The sequence below is a fragment of the Zeugodacus cucurbitae genome, chromosome 5 (genome assembly GCF_028554725.1).
Source record: "Zeugodacus cucurbitae isolate PBARC_wt_2022May chromosome 5, idZeuCucr1.2, whole genome shotgun sequence".
In the NCBI taxonomy this organism is placed as follows: Eukaryota; Metazoa; Arthropoda; class Insecta; order Diptera; family Tephritidae; genus Zeugodacus; species Zeugodacus cucurbitae.
The window spans coordinates 73,299,908-73,314,331 of record NC_071670.1 but is presented as its reverse complement, the minus strand read 5'-3'; the positions used below and the strand labels follow the sequence as shown (position 1 = coordinate 73,314,331).

At 39.4% G+C, this 14,424-nt stretch overlaps 1 long non-coding RNA gene across 1 annotated transcript in view; it reads left to right on the top strand.

Moving 5' to 3' along the window:
• The first annotated feature begins 839 nt into the window (after positions 1–839).
• The window catches only part of LOC128922192 (uncharacterized), a 30,727-nt gene continuing 17,142 nt past the window's right edge, over positions 840–14,424 (top strand). Inside the window, exons 1-2 of the long non-coding RNA XR_008471456.1 lie at positions 840–1,497; positions 1,590–1,744. This is a non-coding gene — a long non-coding RNA (uncharacterized LOC128922192). The remainder of the gene's footprint in view (positions 1,498–1,589; positions 1,745–14,424) is intronic.

Here is a 14,424-nt window from a genome sequence, read left to right as displayed (position 1 = left end):
TGTGCTTCACGCGCTGGTTGCTCGTTTGACCAATTTATGCCATCGCTGTTTCTAGCTTTTTGTTGTTGTTGCTATTTCAAATAGTAAACCATAGAGTATGAGGATATGTGTGTTCAGGTGCCGTTTGATTGCAGCAACTGTAATGACGACAGTGAAGACCTTTCGATAGCCAAACGGGCTCTATTCCCGAACGCGCGGTGCTGCAGATAAGGTATTTTTGATGAAGTGCACGCCGCCGGATATTCATGTGACACGAGTGGGCGTGCAAATGTGGAAAATTTCAAGTCGCATACTCAGCTATGAAGCAGCGCCATGATTAATAATTTCGCACACGACCAGGGCGTATACGCAACCAAACCAATGGTGCGCAGTGAGAGAGTATGTGTGTGTGTGTGCGCGTGTGCGCGTGTGCGCGTGCTTATGAGTACATTGCCAGAGTGTGATAATGAATTTCCATTTGATAAATGATGCTCTTTGTGTTTATTTATTTATATAAAAGGTTCGGCAAGTCGAAAGGGGAAGCAGTGGCGGGCCATGGCCTTGCGCTGATTAATCGCTGCCGCAGCAGGTGTTTGATTAATAGTGTTCCAAACAATTCCCTCGCACATACCACACATCGACTTACTTCCGAGAATGCTGTCTAATTTACATCATTTGTAATAATTCACGCTTGAATTGCCAATATTATTCCAACGGTGGTTTTTGAAGTGAGTCTGCTAGCCGTGCTGAGGCAATTTGTGGTCAGTGCTCCTTGAGAATTTGCCGTTGCTTACACGTCAATAAACAATTTCAATACAATTTCTATTAAATTTGCGCAAATTGCCAATAGAATATGAATATTCAATCGCTCACAATGCTCAAGTTGCTTTTGTTGTTGGGCATTTATGTTTTATGAAGCTGTTGTTAGTATTACATTCCATTTGGTATGCACTTAATTCATAGTTCATTTCACTTTTGGCAAATGAGCAAGAATTTTCACCAAATATGCAAAACAAAGAAAAACCTCAAACGAGAATTTAAATTATTAAATTTACACAAAAACCCATGAATCTTTAATATTTCAATTTCTTCATAGAACCAACAACACTGCACAGACACACTGCATTTGCACTATATTTATGTGAATTTTGTTTCATATTTCGATAGCATTTTCCACATAAACCAATTATTATTCAAATTTTTGGCATTTTCATTTAACTCTACAACAATAACAATCACCATTGCATTGCATTTTGAAATCATGAACTCACGCTCACATACAGAGATGCATGCGAAACGCCCTGTAGGAAAATCGAGGCACCAAAATTGGATATGTGAGTAGTGGTATACCTAGGTGACTTGGTGATTAGAACAACTAATTTTTATAGCCGTGATTTCTATTGAAAAAATATATTGGTAGCTTATTATTTACTAATTTTTAATAAAGGGTTCCCAAGGCAATCGTCTTGCTTACGGATTGAAGCTAAGAATGAATTTGACCAAAGACAAATCCTTCTGGTAAACATTTTTTTAAATAGAAACATAATGTATGATCTGCACTTCAAGCCCCGCATATTTCTTACAATATTCTTTCATATTATGGTATTTAGCGTTTAAGTGATTTCAAAAGTACGCTCCTTGACGCAAGTAGTTATTAACCGGTTTCTTATCTTTGAGAATCTGCTCCCAACATGCTCTGTTTGACTTTCCATATAACCGCTATGATGAATGTTTTTCACAAGTTCAGAATTTTCCTATATGGAAGGTAAGACGCATGTGACTCTATTCAATTTAGCATACATTTACAGAAGTCTCTACATAAAAACAAGTAAGGCAGGGCTAAGTTCGGGTGTACCCACATATTCGTCATATATATTGTATAAAGTCCATTGAAAGTTGGAAACCATAATATTAGGTTAGTAGCACCGAGGTCCTCGTGTTCGATATATGGGGTCTTAAAAACCTATGGTCCGATTTCGGCGATTTTTAGAATAGGGCTGCCACACTATAAACATAGTATTTGTGCAAAGTTCTGCACCGATATCTTCACTAGTACTTACTTTATATATTGTAATGTAAACGATTCAGATCGTCTTCAAAGTTCTGGCATATAGGAAGTAGGCGTGGTTGTGAAGCGATTTGGCCTATTTATATCAACATATCATTGGGATGTAAGGAAACTATTACAAACCAAGTTTCATTGAAATCGGTCGAGTAGTTCCTGAGATATGGTTTTTGATCCATAAGTGGGCGACGCCACGCCCATTTTCCATTTTGTAAACCAATCTGAGTGCAGCTTTCATATGCCATTTCTTATGTGAAATTTAGTGTTTCTGACGTTTTTCGTTAGTGAGTTAACCCACTTTTAGTAATTTTCAACCTAACCTTTGTATGGAAGATGGGCGTGGTTATGATCCGATTTCTTTCATTTTTGGAATGTATTAAGAAGTGGCCAAAAAAAACGTCTGCAAAAAATTTGGTTTATATAGCTCTTCCTCAAAAAAATTACATCCACATATGCCCCTTCATAGTGCGAGCCTTCATACCAAATTTTATTGCCATAGCTTTATTAATGGCTTAGTTATGGCACTTTATGTGTTTTCCGTTTCCGTTTCCGTTCCGAAATAAGTGTGCCAAGTTTCATCAAGATATCTTAATTTTTACTCAACTTACAGCTTTCACAGACGGACGGACGGACGGACAGACAGACATTCGGATTTGATTTTCACCCTGATCACTTTGGTATATATAACCCTATATCTAACTCGTTTAGTTTTGGGTGTTACAAACAACCGTTATGTGAACAAAACTATAATACTCTCTTTAGCAACATTTGTTGCGAGAGTATAATTAGTGATAAAACGCAAAACCAATTGACCCGGTTCCGAACGGAAGTATCAGAGCAATGAAACCGGCAAATGAGTAATGCGCTTTTCAATTTTTGGCGTGAATAAATTGCAATCTACAAATGCTCAGCTCAGATGATGAGGATTACATAATTGCTAAGCATACTCATACATAGGAGTGATGCCTGATTAGAAGACGTGCAAGTGGGTGACTCAAAAGCGAAATTTATTTTTTAAAAGCGGGAGCGGTCTGATTGATGAGTAGAGCTTATGTTCTATGCTCGGCTTGTTTGACTAATGCACGGCTTCGTATATCGCATAGAATGGAGGAGATAGCCTTTTGACATGTTTATTTCGTATCAACTAGACATTAATTAGAGGCGCGGATTAATTGGGGCTTTGAGAACGCTGCGAAAATCTCTTAATTACGTTTGATTCATTTATGCGATTTTGCGAGCGAGCAAAAACTAGGGCATTAAACAAATAAATACAGTTGTTTTGCGTGCTCGGCTACAAGCACTCGGCTAAGTGAGAGAGCGTCTAATTTAATGTGACAAAGTACCGTTAGCTGCTATATTGGCGCTACTGGTGGTGTGGTTGCCACACAAATCTGCGGCTGGATCAGCGACGGGAAATGAGATGAGCCAAGCATGCAAACGCAGCACGAGCGTGGAAGCGGTGCGATAGCGATGGCTAAGTACGGCTGAGTTGCGCTCATTTTGTTTGCGAAGCCAAGTCGCGCAGAAATGTAATTAAATTTTAATTGTTTACACTTTTGCAGCGCCACACCAGACAAAGCGCCGCCTGCAGGCTACCACTGCTGCTGCTAGAACTATCTCTGAGCGCCTCCGTCTACCTTTGCATTTGTGCGTTTGTGCACTTTGTGCTGCTTCGTGCATTGTTTTTGTTTTCCACTTTCCTCTAACGGTGTCGCACTTCCGCTTGTCTATTTTCGCTTATTTCGTAAACATTTGCGCTATTCGCTGCGATGTGTTGCTGTTGCTCTTGTTGTTAGTTGCAACTCTCATCCACTTTATTTCCATTGTTTTGCTGCCGCTTTATTTGTGCTCACCGCGCTCGGGCTTGTGCCACCAAAGCAACGGCCCCGGCATCTTAGAGCCCGGCATCCCGGTAAAGTTTGTTGAGCGCGGGAAGTGGAAGGGGAGTCTGCACGGCGGAAGAGCGCAGCACTTAATTATGTTTAACAGGAAACTAGACGAGCGCAAATAGAAAGTGGGATGCGTGCGGTGGAAAGCGAGGACGAAGCGGCTACGCGCCGATTCTGCGTATTTGTATTAAACCGAAAATGAATATAAGTTAAAATGGTTGGCTGTTTCGGATTTGAGTTCGTTTGTGCAATAATCGAGATTCGTTTACTTTCTCGCTTGCAGTACAGTTTTATATTACCAGCCCTAAGTTATTTGAGTTGTTGGCAGTCAGTACTTTAGGAGATCTAATGAAAGGGGAGTGTGTAGAATCTACTTATAAGAGGATTATTTGAAGTAGCCAGGGACGCTTCTACGCTGACTAAAATTGAGATAGGTCCAGTTGTTAATATTGTTACTACAAAGGTTGAACGGAGTATTCTTGATGTGTCGAGGTTTATGTATATAAATCCAGGTCCAGTTCGGATACTTGTATTTTTCTGATAATTTGTCTCTATCTTTGAGTTATTCTTCCATAAAAACCATTTAATTCTTGTCATTGATTGAAAACACCACAGCTCTGATGACATCAAGCTTATCATTGCATCCCCTTTTGCTTCTTTGATTGTCGAAAGACTTTGAGTGCAATATTACTGGAGTTTTAGATCCTACATCTTATTTACTCTTTTAATGGGCCCTTACGCTAACTGCAAGAAGATCAAATTAGTATAGAAGACTAAATTTTATTGGGGATAAGCGGAGAGGTAAGAAAGCGCCCTGGAGTTACTGTCGGCAACTGAGACAACAAACAGCCTGTCTGCGCCGTTTCTGCTTCTAATCGGTTTACTGCCAAAGTGCGAAATTGCAAGCATGAAATACTCTCGGCGGCGCGTATAACTTTCAGGAAAGCGCATAAACCGACATAGAGACAAATATAAATATATTTACACATACATGGAGATGCCTGCATCCCGGGAGTATAAGCGAGTATAAGCCGTTACTAATTGTTTATGTGAGTATGTATGTGCGTGTGTTTGCTTCCTCTGTCGGCGCGCTTAATTAACAGCAATCGCGAACATATGTTGTTGGAGACACGTGCTCCGCGTTTCTCTTGTGAAGTGCTGGGCTTCCCACCACAACCCCCACCGCCAGATGGAAATTAAAAATTGCAAGAATTTGTATAATAATTCTCTCGTTTCATCTTCGAAGTACTTTTTTCGAATGTGTGCCGCTATAATTATACATCTTAAGTTCTTAATAAATATGACTTAAGAACTTCATCGGCTTTTCGTACTCCACATGGTTATTTTGCATTAGAGGCAGTACGAAGTTTCAGCCAATTTTAGAAACATTTTGTTATTTTCCACAGAGTAATACCAAAGTCAAACCATAACCCCACGACGGCATGAAAATAGCATCACATCTACATTCAAGATGCCCCCAGGCGGAAGTTGTACACAGCTGTTCTTCGATATTCTCGGTAATTCCAGGCATGTTAATTGCGCTCAACGGATGTTGTGGCCTTCGAGCACTTCTAAACACACATTGTTTTTGTATGCGCGCTATATACATATACCAAAGTGCTTAGACGAGTACACTTGATACTTAATCTTCTATGGCTTTGTAGTAGGTGGATGCGCAAGGGGCAGACAATATTAAAATAGCAACAGCCAGTTATCGATTGTTGAGAGCTGCAGCTATGCCATGAAACAACCGACAAAACGGTGCTGAGCACACACTTTTCTATGTGTCCATGGCTCATTGAGAACATGACGTCGAATTAGCTTGCCATGGCAACCCTTGTAGCGAGGCATGCAACATGCAAGTACGTACTTCTGGCCGTTGTTGTTTGTTATCTATCTTTGGCAATAATAATAACAAAGCTATCTTTGAGAAATTGCTCATGAAAGTAACAAAAGCAACAACAAAAGCAAGTGTCTTTCACTAAATTTTGCCATGCATCTAAATCGAGCAGCTGAAATGTGTCTCTCGAGATGTTTTCCGAGGCAGGACGGAAGCGGTAAGCATTGCGGTGGCGACGTCATAAATGCATCTGCAGTGGCAAAGCCACCAACCAACCGACGACACCTTCAAATGCACCCGCATTTGTATGTGTGGGTGCGTGTGTGCTCACACATGGCTGTTAATGTCATTTGCATTGACCGAGCTTTGTTGCTATTATGTTGTGTTGTTTTTATTGTTCGCATTGCTCTCATTGGTTTTGCATCGCTTTGTTGCATGTTATTAGATCCGGCAGTGGAAACATATTGAAAGCATTTTACATCAAACCCGGTAATGTACACAACTCTTGCGCACGTTGTTATTGCAATTTGTTGTTGTTGTTGTTGTTGTTGTTGCAATTTGTTTGCTACTTAATCAGAGCACTTAAAGTGTCTTGTCGACGTCGGCAGCAGCTGTGCAGCGCAGAGCAATAAATTAGTTGCATCGCCTTGGCTTGGTCTGTGCAAATTGCGTCAGTGCGGGAGGTGTGCGGCAACAGGCAAAGTGCATAATGCAATCAGGCAGCTGTCAACAGCGGCATGCACAAGTGTTTCGAACGACTCGGCCCGGCTTGGCTCCTCTTGGCTCTTGGCACTGGCCGATCTAATTTAAATTTATGCCATAATTAAAATGCAGCCATCTGCTTGCTCGTGTGTGGGTGAGTGTGTGCTGTGCGTTGCTATCTCTGAGGTCATCAACAGGCAATGCAATGGCAAACGCACACTCAAAAGGATGACAGTCACCTTTATGAGCCGACATTTGAATGTGTTTGTGCATTGTGTGTGAGAAATGGATTTTCAGCAAAAACTTTGAGAAATATTCTCTGCTCTGCCTTATCTTGAAAATGTATCCGATATATTTCTCTTAAATTCTCAGTAATTAAAAGCATTTCGGCTTCTTAGTTTGTATTTCAGTTGCTAAAATTCTGTAATTCTCAAATAATGTGAACAAAAAATTTGATATCGAATATATGCGAGCATATGCGATATATGCAAGTGTATGTATATGCCTATTAGCGTTAAAAGCCAAACCTTCATTTAACCCACAACAGCTCTTATCACACACCAGACGTCACTTGTTTTTGCTCCATTTCCCGTCCATCCACTTCTACGCTCCCCTTTTTTGCTGTATAATTTTCGCATGTGACGCCTCAACGAACGCTGCAAGTGCACTGTGAAAAAAAATGGCACAAATCTAGGTCCTATTTTGAGATATGGAATAAAGGCTGCACCACAGCATATGGAAGCAAACCCTTCTTCTGCCAAGATATCTGATGCTTGATAAACTCAGATCAAACGATCTATTACTTGGGTTGACGTTTTACACTTTCATCAAATTAACTCAATTTACCTATATTAAATGCGATTGTTCTTTTTGAATCCATTCCGGTCCCAATACTACTAGTTTGGAAGTCCAGTAAAAAGTCCGCACAGCGTACATTTAATGAAATGTACTACTTAATATCTGATCACTTCGCTTAACAGTTGGTTTTGTACTAAGGTCTAAGTCACTAGTGAATCAGCATAGTCTGACAATTAATTCTGGATACATTTTCAAACTTTTTCTCTAAGTGCATTTCACCGTTTCGCATATATTTGCTGTTTGAAATCAGTTCAGCATTTGCATTCGCTTGTTTCTTATGCCGCTTGACATTTATATGTCAATGGCTGTTCAGTCTGAATTTTTTCCCTCTCAGTGACATATTAACCCAAACATGCGCCATCGCTCCGAGCAATAGTACTTGCCATCTTAAGTCCTTATGTAGAAAAAAGTATTTTTCTGTTGTTGTTTTTGTGTTTATGAATCCCTTTATGCGTATCATGCATTCAGATAGATGGTAAATAACTGACGAAATGTAAAGAAACTAAAATCATTTTGAGGAATAAACGGCAAGTCGGGATATTCCCCGAAGCCCGTTATTACCAAATTGTTTATAAAATATGACTCTATAAATAGAATATATATAGAAATAGTGGTAAATTCCAAATTGCTTCACTGCTTCTCATAAAGTGGTTAAATAACGATAACCATAACTTCACACAATTCTAAAGTGGAAAGCCAAAACGAGTTCGTATTAAATCAGCTCTTTTCAAAAAAACCCTTCGCTTTGAGGTCCATGTTTGAAAGCTGCTTTCATCTTTGGAATACGGCTTTGGAAACCAGATAAGATGGTCTCTTAGGAATGCTGAAAAACTGCTTTCAGATGAACAAATAATTTAAGAAAAATGTTATGCGCAATGTAGTCTAAGGAAGTATCTAAACCTTGAGCTTGGCATACATTTCAATAAGTAAAGAGCTATGAAGGATATGAAGAATCCTAAGTTGGTTCCGAAACTGCTTCTCAGCATTTATTTCCTTTGAAAATTGTGCCCTCCAGCACTTTTTACTATAATATATGTATACATTGCTGACACAATCGACATTAAAAGCGAGTGGCCTATATTGGAATCGTTAAAACTGCTATACATCTGTTGAATTTGAATATTGGTGAGTGCGCAAGGGAAACTTGTTGTTCAATAAATTGTTGACAAATTGAGGTGTCTTTGGATGCTCTGAATTCCGCCATAACCAGCGCGAAGAGTCTCCATGTTTTTCTAATGAGTCGGCATGCGTAAATAGCGATTCCATCACACGCTGCATTGAAGACGCACGCTTTGCTGCGCTAATTGGAGCAATTTGGGCGCACGCACCGCAGGAAGATTCATCGGCTACAAGAGGCCATTTAGCAACGTCAATGGATGTCACCATGCCGAACCAGGCTCTGAGGCGGTGGAATGTGGGTTGGATCGTAAATCTCGGTGGCGCAATTAATAGTCGCAACGCGTCAATGCGGTTCCAGGTCGACTAATTTATACGCAATCATGCAAACGCGAAAACCGCCATACCTGAAAAGTCTGCCCTCCTCATGCCCGCCACAGTGTGTGCATGTGGAACGCTGGTTGCGCTTCGACGACAGTTGCGGCCAAGAGCTTAGCGTTGGGAGGCTCACTTGCAGGCGTGTGGTGGGATGCGCCGGTGTTCGGCATCGATTTAAGGTGTATGCGGCACGTGATTGGAAATTTAAATGGCGATTTGTAGGCAAATTTTATTACTCCCAGGCAAATATTTGCTTTGGTGTTGTGCTCAAATTTGGGGCTTGCTTTCACTTCTCAACGGGCTCAATAAACTAGCAAGGAATGACTGCATAATTGACCGTTGGTGTATTGATACTGCGGCAAGCGCTTTAATTGGCTTTAAGCTCCTGTGTTCACCTTGTCTAACAGAGTTGTTGCTGTGGAAAGTGGCAAGAATTACTCGCCGGTTAACTTGTACTTGAACAATGAGCAATTTCTTTCGGTCTGCAGCAGCTCAGCTTCAACTTTGTAGCAAACGGTGTGAATTCAACTGCTGTTCAAAGTTAATTAATCAAAAGGTGGGCCCAGCGGTGCGTAGACGTAATATTAAGTGGATTACACAAAAACTGGTTGAACGCTGTAGATGGGCGCTGAGAGTGGAAGGCTAGGCTTTCTCCTACGAAATTTACACAAAAACGCTGCTGAAGTTCCCACATGAGTGCATGTAAATGCCAGAGAGTAAGGGACGGAGTGTATAATAAAGACAAACAAATTTAAATTCAACCAAAACCAAAGTGGTGCTCTCAAGGCCTTGAGTACAAAGGTAAAGCAAGCAAGTACGGGTGCAGTTGAATAACGGATACTCTGACAACATTTAATAATTAAAGGCGTATTTATTCAAAAAGACACATTTATTATAAAAAAATTCCTTTAATTGAGACCTTGTTTGGTATCATTATAACGATTATGGCCATAGAAAATCAGAGTTAAATGAAGAGAACTATTTTACTCTGTGCAACATGTTAAAAGCGGCTAAAAAATAAATTGTTGGAGTTACTCTCTCCATTGTGAAATTTAAAAAAATAAATTTTTAATTCCATTTGCGCTTTCCGGCTCTTATGTGCCACTCAAAGGTGGCAAGATTCAGGCCAATGCTGCGGGTAAACACTACCGATATACACACAATCTTGCATGTCCCATAATGCAGACAGACTATCATATACACACACATAGTTCTTTTGCGAGCTGACCACATGCCGTTGCCGCCCGTCAAAGGTGACCCACAATTGTGGACGCGAATATACATATATACTTTGTAATATGTATGTGTGTGTGCGTGTGTGTTTATTTTCACCAACGCAGAATTATCGCGTTATAACTTAATCCCAACCAAAAGAATACATTCAGAAATTGCGTGAAGCTTTCCATCGCTCAAAGAAGAGTAAGATATTTCCCGATTTTGATGGGTCGAGTGAGCAAAGGCACAGCAAAAGCAGAATTTTGAATTATTTCCACTAGATCTTTATGTCTTTTCACTACATTGCACAATCGCACAATTGGGTTTCCTTTTCTGAAACTGAGTAAATATAATATAAATATTTTTGATATTTGTGGCACTTCCATTTGTGAGTGAGTGTTTACTCTTCTCGTAATGGATAAAAAATTACAAAATATTTTTTTTGTCTCAGTCTCTGCATCATAAAAAATATGGGTCAATGTGAAATCTATTGCGTCCCTTCTCACCCAACAGTCTCCAATTTCATAATAAACTGAAAGCGAACACATACGGTTTCAGCTGCAGGATACTTCACTCTCTGAGTTTAAGCAATTTGTGTTGTTGTAAAGCAAATTGTGGTTATGATTAATTTAGCGAGAGTGACAAACCGCATCATTCAAAACCTTTAACGACTTATGGACACCAAATTCGAGGATGTTGTTGCTATATGAACTTGTTTATCAATTGACATTTTTGTTGCTTAGCTAACATAGAACAACTATGTTGCATAATTACAGCAAACCACGACAAGGATGACATCTCCCTGGCACGAGTCCCCCTGAAGTAGCCCTGTCTCTTAAATTTAACTGAAGTCACACATACATATGTAGATGTAATTATGCTGTTTATTGAAAATTTTAGCTGGATTTGACGAATGAAAGTGTAATGAGATAGATGCAATAATATAGTAAAAAGCTGGTTAAAGTTACGATATTTAAAGTCTTCAAGAAAATAGTAAACGAATTTCAAAAATACTTTACTGAAAATTTACAAAGACATCGAAAAAAATCTGATTCTGAAATCGATCTTTCAACATAAAAATCTGTTCCTTGAAATAAAAAGATGTAATCCATATATCTTCAAGTTACCACCAAAACTAATGACACAGTTGAAACCTCCACGGTTGAACGAGAGCCTCGATTGGGCGATTTCTGATGCTTTGCATTTGGTTCTAGAAGAAGAAGCTTTATCTGCGATCAGATCTCCATTGTTTAGAGCTTCAATCCGAGCTCCTCGGGACGCAACGCCGTTGTAGTGTGGAAGAAATAGAAGAATATATTGTCTAACGAGTAATAGCAATGATTATTTCGAAACTCCCTTTGATATATACTTACCTACAATCGGACTTCAAATGACTTCAAGTGATTCAACATTTATCGATCATTTATCCAAGGCGTGAAATACAATTGAAAAGCCAACAACTAGAAATGATGCCACACTGCTGACTAATCCAACCGTTATAGCCAAATTCCATCGACGCCAGCTTCATGTAATCTCGTTAAGCTTGGCAAAGATTACACAGTATATGTGAAGGAGTGGCGTTATTTGGTGGAGAAAGTGCATAATGCAGCAAAAAAAGTCAGATCAAATAAAATAAAATAATATAGACGATTTGTATTTCATACATAAGTAAAGTAAATGAGTTCGAGAAGAGATTGGTGGCACACGGTCTGATTTGACGTTGCCTTGCAACGCTTGCTTTGGCATGAATGTCTTGAGTGGTTAGTGAGAGAAGCCAAACTCGGCTAGAAAACCTTCAAGCAAAAGCGAACAAGACTTTCTGCAGCTTCTTTTTGCTGCTGCTACTGCGGAATTGCGGTATAGATAACGGCGCATTGGATACTCCCGCATGAATGGAAAAACACATGTCTTCAGCTCGAAAATGTTGAGCTTGTCGAAAGGATGTTTTCGGCGGAAAAAAGAAATTCACATTTCTTTGCACAAAAATTTGGGGGCGGAAAGCGAAAAAGCAAACAATCTCCAGCGTCAACTGAAACCGGAAAGAAGAAGGCAGATTTTCGCTTTGTGGAAAATGGAAAAAATAAAAAAATAGAATAGCAAACATGAAGTACAACGAAGGGGTTGGAGGAGAATGTCTTCGATGGCAGCGCAACTTTTTCAGCTCATTTTTCCTGTTTGTGAATTGTTAGTATGTACGTATATGTGTGTATGTATGTCTAAAAAACCACATGTGTGTGCGTGTGTGCGAGCGTCGTTTTCACTTTGATTTATGGACCTGCTGACAGGCAGAGCGCTGCCATTTCTTGGCATACGAGCTTTATGAGGGAAATCATTCCCTCCGCTTCACGGCTCTTTTCTCCTTCCTTCTGTTCGGATGTGTGTGTGTGAATACGAAAATTTATTCCATGCAACACGAACAAAGCAAAAGCACATAGAAGAAACGAATAGATGAATAATGTGCAGAGGTCGAGCAGTCAAACTTGAAGGCGGCGGCTGGAAACATGACAAGCCTGCAACATTTGCCTTCAACCAGCAGAAATACACGCTGTTTCAATTAATAATAGCAACAATAACAACAAAAAACCGAAGGTTATTGAGGAGCTGCACGAAAACAACAAAAATATTTTAGCATTAGACAAAAAAAATCTTAATTCAGATTTTGTAGATTCTCGCTGCACGAGAAGCTTCTCAATTTCCTTTCGCTTGCAGCATTCCTTGATATTGCTTCCTAAAATTTAAAGGAAATTCTATTTAGATTTTTTAAATCCAAAGCAGAACATTTTAAAGATTCAGTGATGAGAATTCCTGCCTCCGTATTGGAATAGCTTATTTATTTCCTAACACATCCACCAGCTCCAACAGCAACGATCTCGACGGCTTTGGTGACGTCTAACGCGTGGAAGCCATGCACGGTAGGCTGCTAGACTCGACGGTTGAAAGCAATGGAAGTATAGTGACGGAAGAAGATGAAATAAAGGAAGCCAATGTCCGAAATGTTGCTACAGCAACCTGGAGTGCTTGACCACAGACAAATGAAGAGCATTATTGACCACGCAAAAATGGCCTGTTGGACATCTAAATTAACCTAGTCGGTTGGAATTGATGTTTGATTCGAGATATGCAAAGTGTTCTCATAACATATACGAATAATCGATATAAGTATATTTGCAGTGATTTGAAGAAACTCGGTTGCAAGGAATCCTTCGTGTTATAAAAGCTGAAATAGAGGAAAAATCTAATCATAGAACTCAATTTAAATCGTATTAGCTGTTTTATATATATAATGCTTCCAAGGTTTATTGAGCATCTCAAATATAGACAATTTTTTCGAAGTTCGCGTGGATGAGTTTATAGTGCACGATCTGGTATTCTCACAACTCCATTTTTATGGCAAACAAATTCCCATTTTATATTGCGAAAATTATCCCGTCGGTTCGTTGTGGACTTTCCAGTTGGGAACAGGCTCGAAACAAGCATGCGAGTACTCATACATATGTAGAGAGACGCTTGTAAGAGTTTGACCGTAAATGCAGTTGCATGGCAACATTTTCATTTCGTTTCGAAAATTCATTTTAATTTCGGTATTCATGAGGCCAAATTGAAATGGAAATGTTAAAAAGTTGTTCTCATGTTTCTTGCCACGGGCTTGCCACATTCTTTTTTCTGCTGTCCTCTTTGTTCGCATATTTATAGTGTGTTCCTCGGCTCTCTTATTGCATATTTTATTTTATTTTCTGTGTGCTGGGGCGATATTCAATGAGCGGCATAGTGGACGAGCATGAAAAATTATAAAAGTGGCCAACTAAAAAGTTTAATGGAAAACTGTGCGGTCTGTAAAACTAAGTTGGGTGTGTGTACATGTGGCAATAAATATACATATATGTGAACGCATTCCATTGCGTATAAACTTATATATGGTGGCAGCTTTAAATATTCTATTCGAAAGTATTCACAATTTGCTTTCTTAAAGTGGCAGTTATGTATAGCGGTTTACACTTTGGCTTATTCATAGTAAAGCAAGTGTTGAAAAACGCTTAAATAATCACTTTGTATTTGAGGATCTTATTATTTACCGTTTCGGTGGTAGAGAATAATTCTTGTGAAAACAAAATTTTCGATCGTGTTCTTCATAGGATCCTTTACCAAATAGAGAATACATGATTCTTTGGGTGGATTGCACGCCTTTTCTATATATATTATATATATATATATATATGTATAAGGGTGTTGACGATTTCCCCCATTATTCACTTAGACATAGATGTGTGTGTAAGCGCATGAAAATGGTTTTGTTGACTGCATTGCCAGCCACTAAATTGCAGCTGCATGAACGGGAAGGAAACTATTACAAAAATGTTACAACTTTTTCATTAAAAACTTTG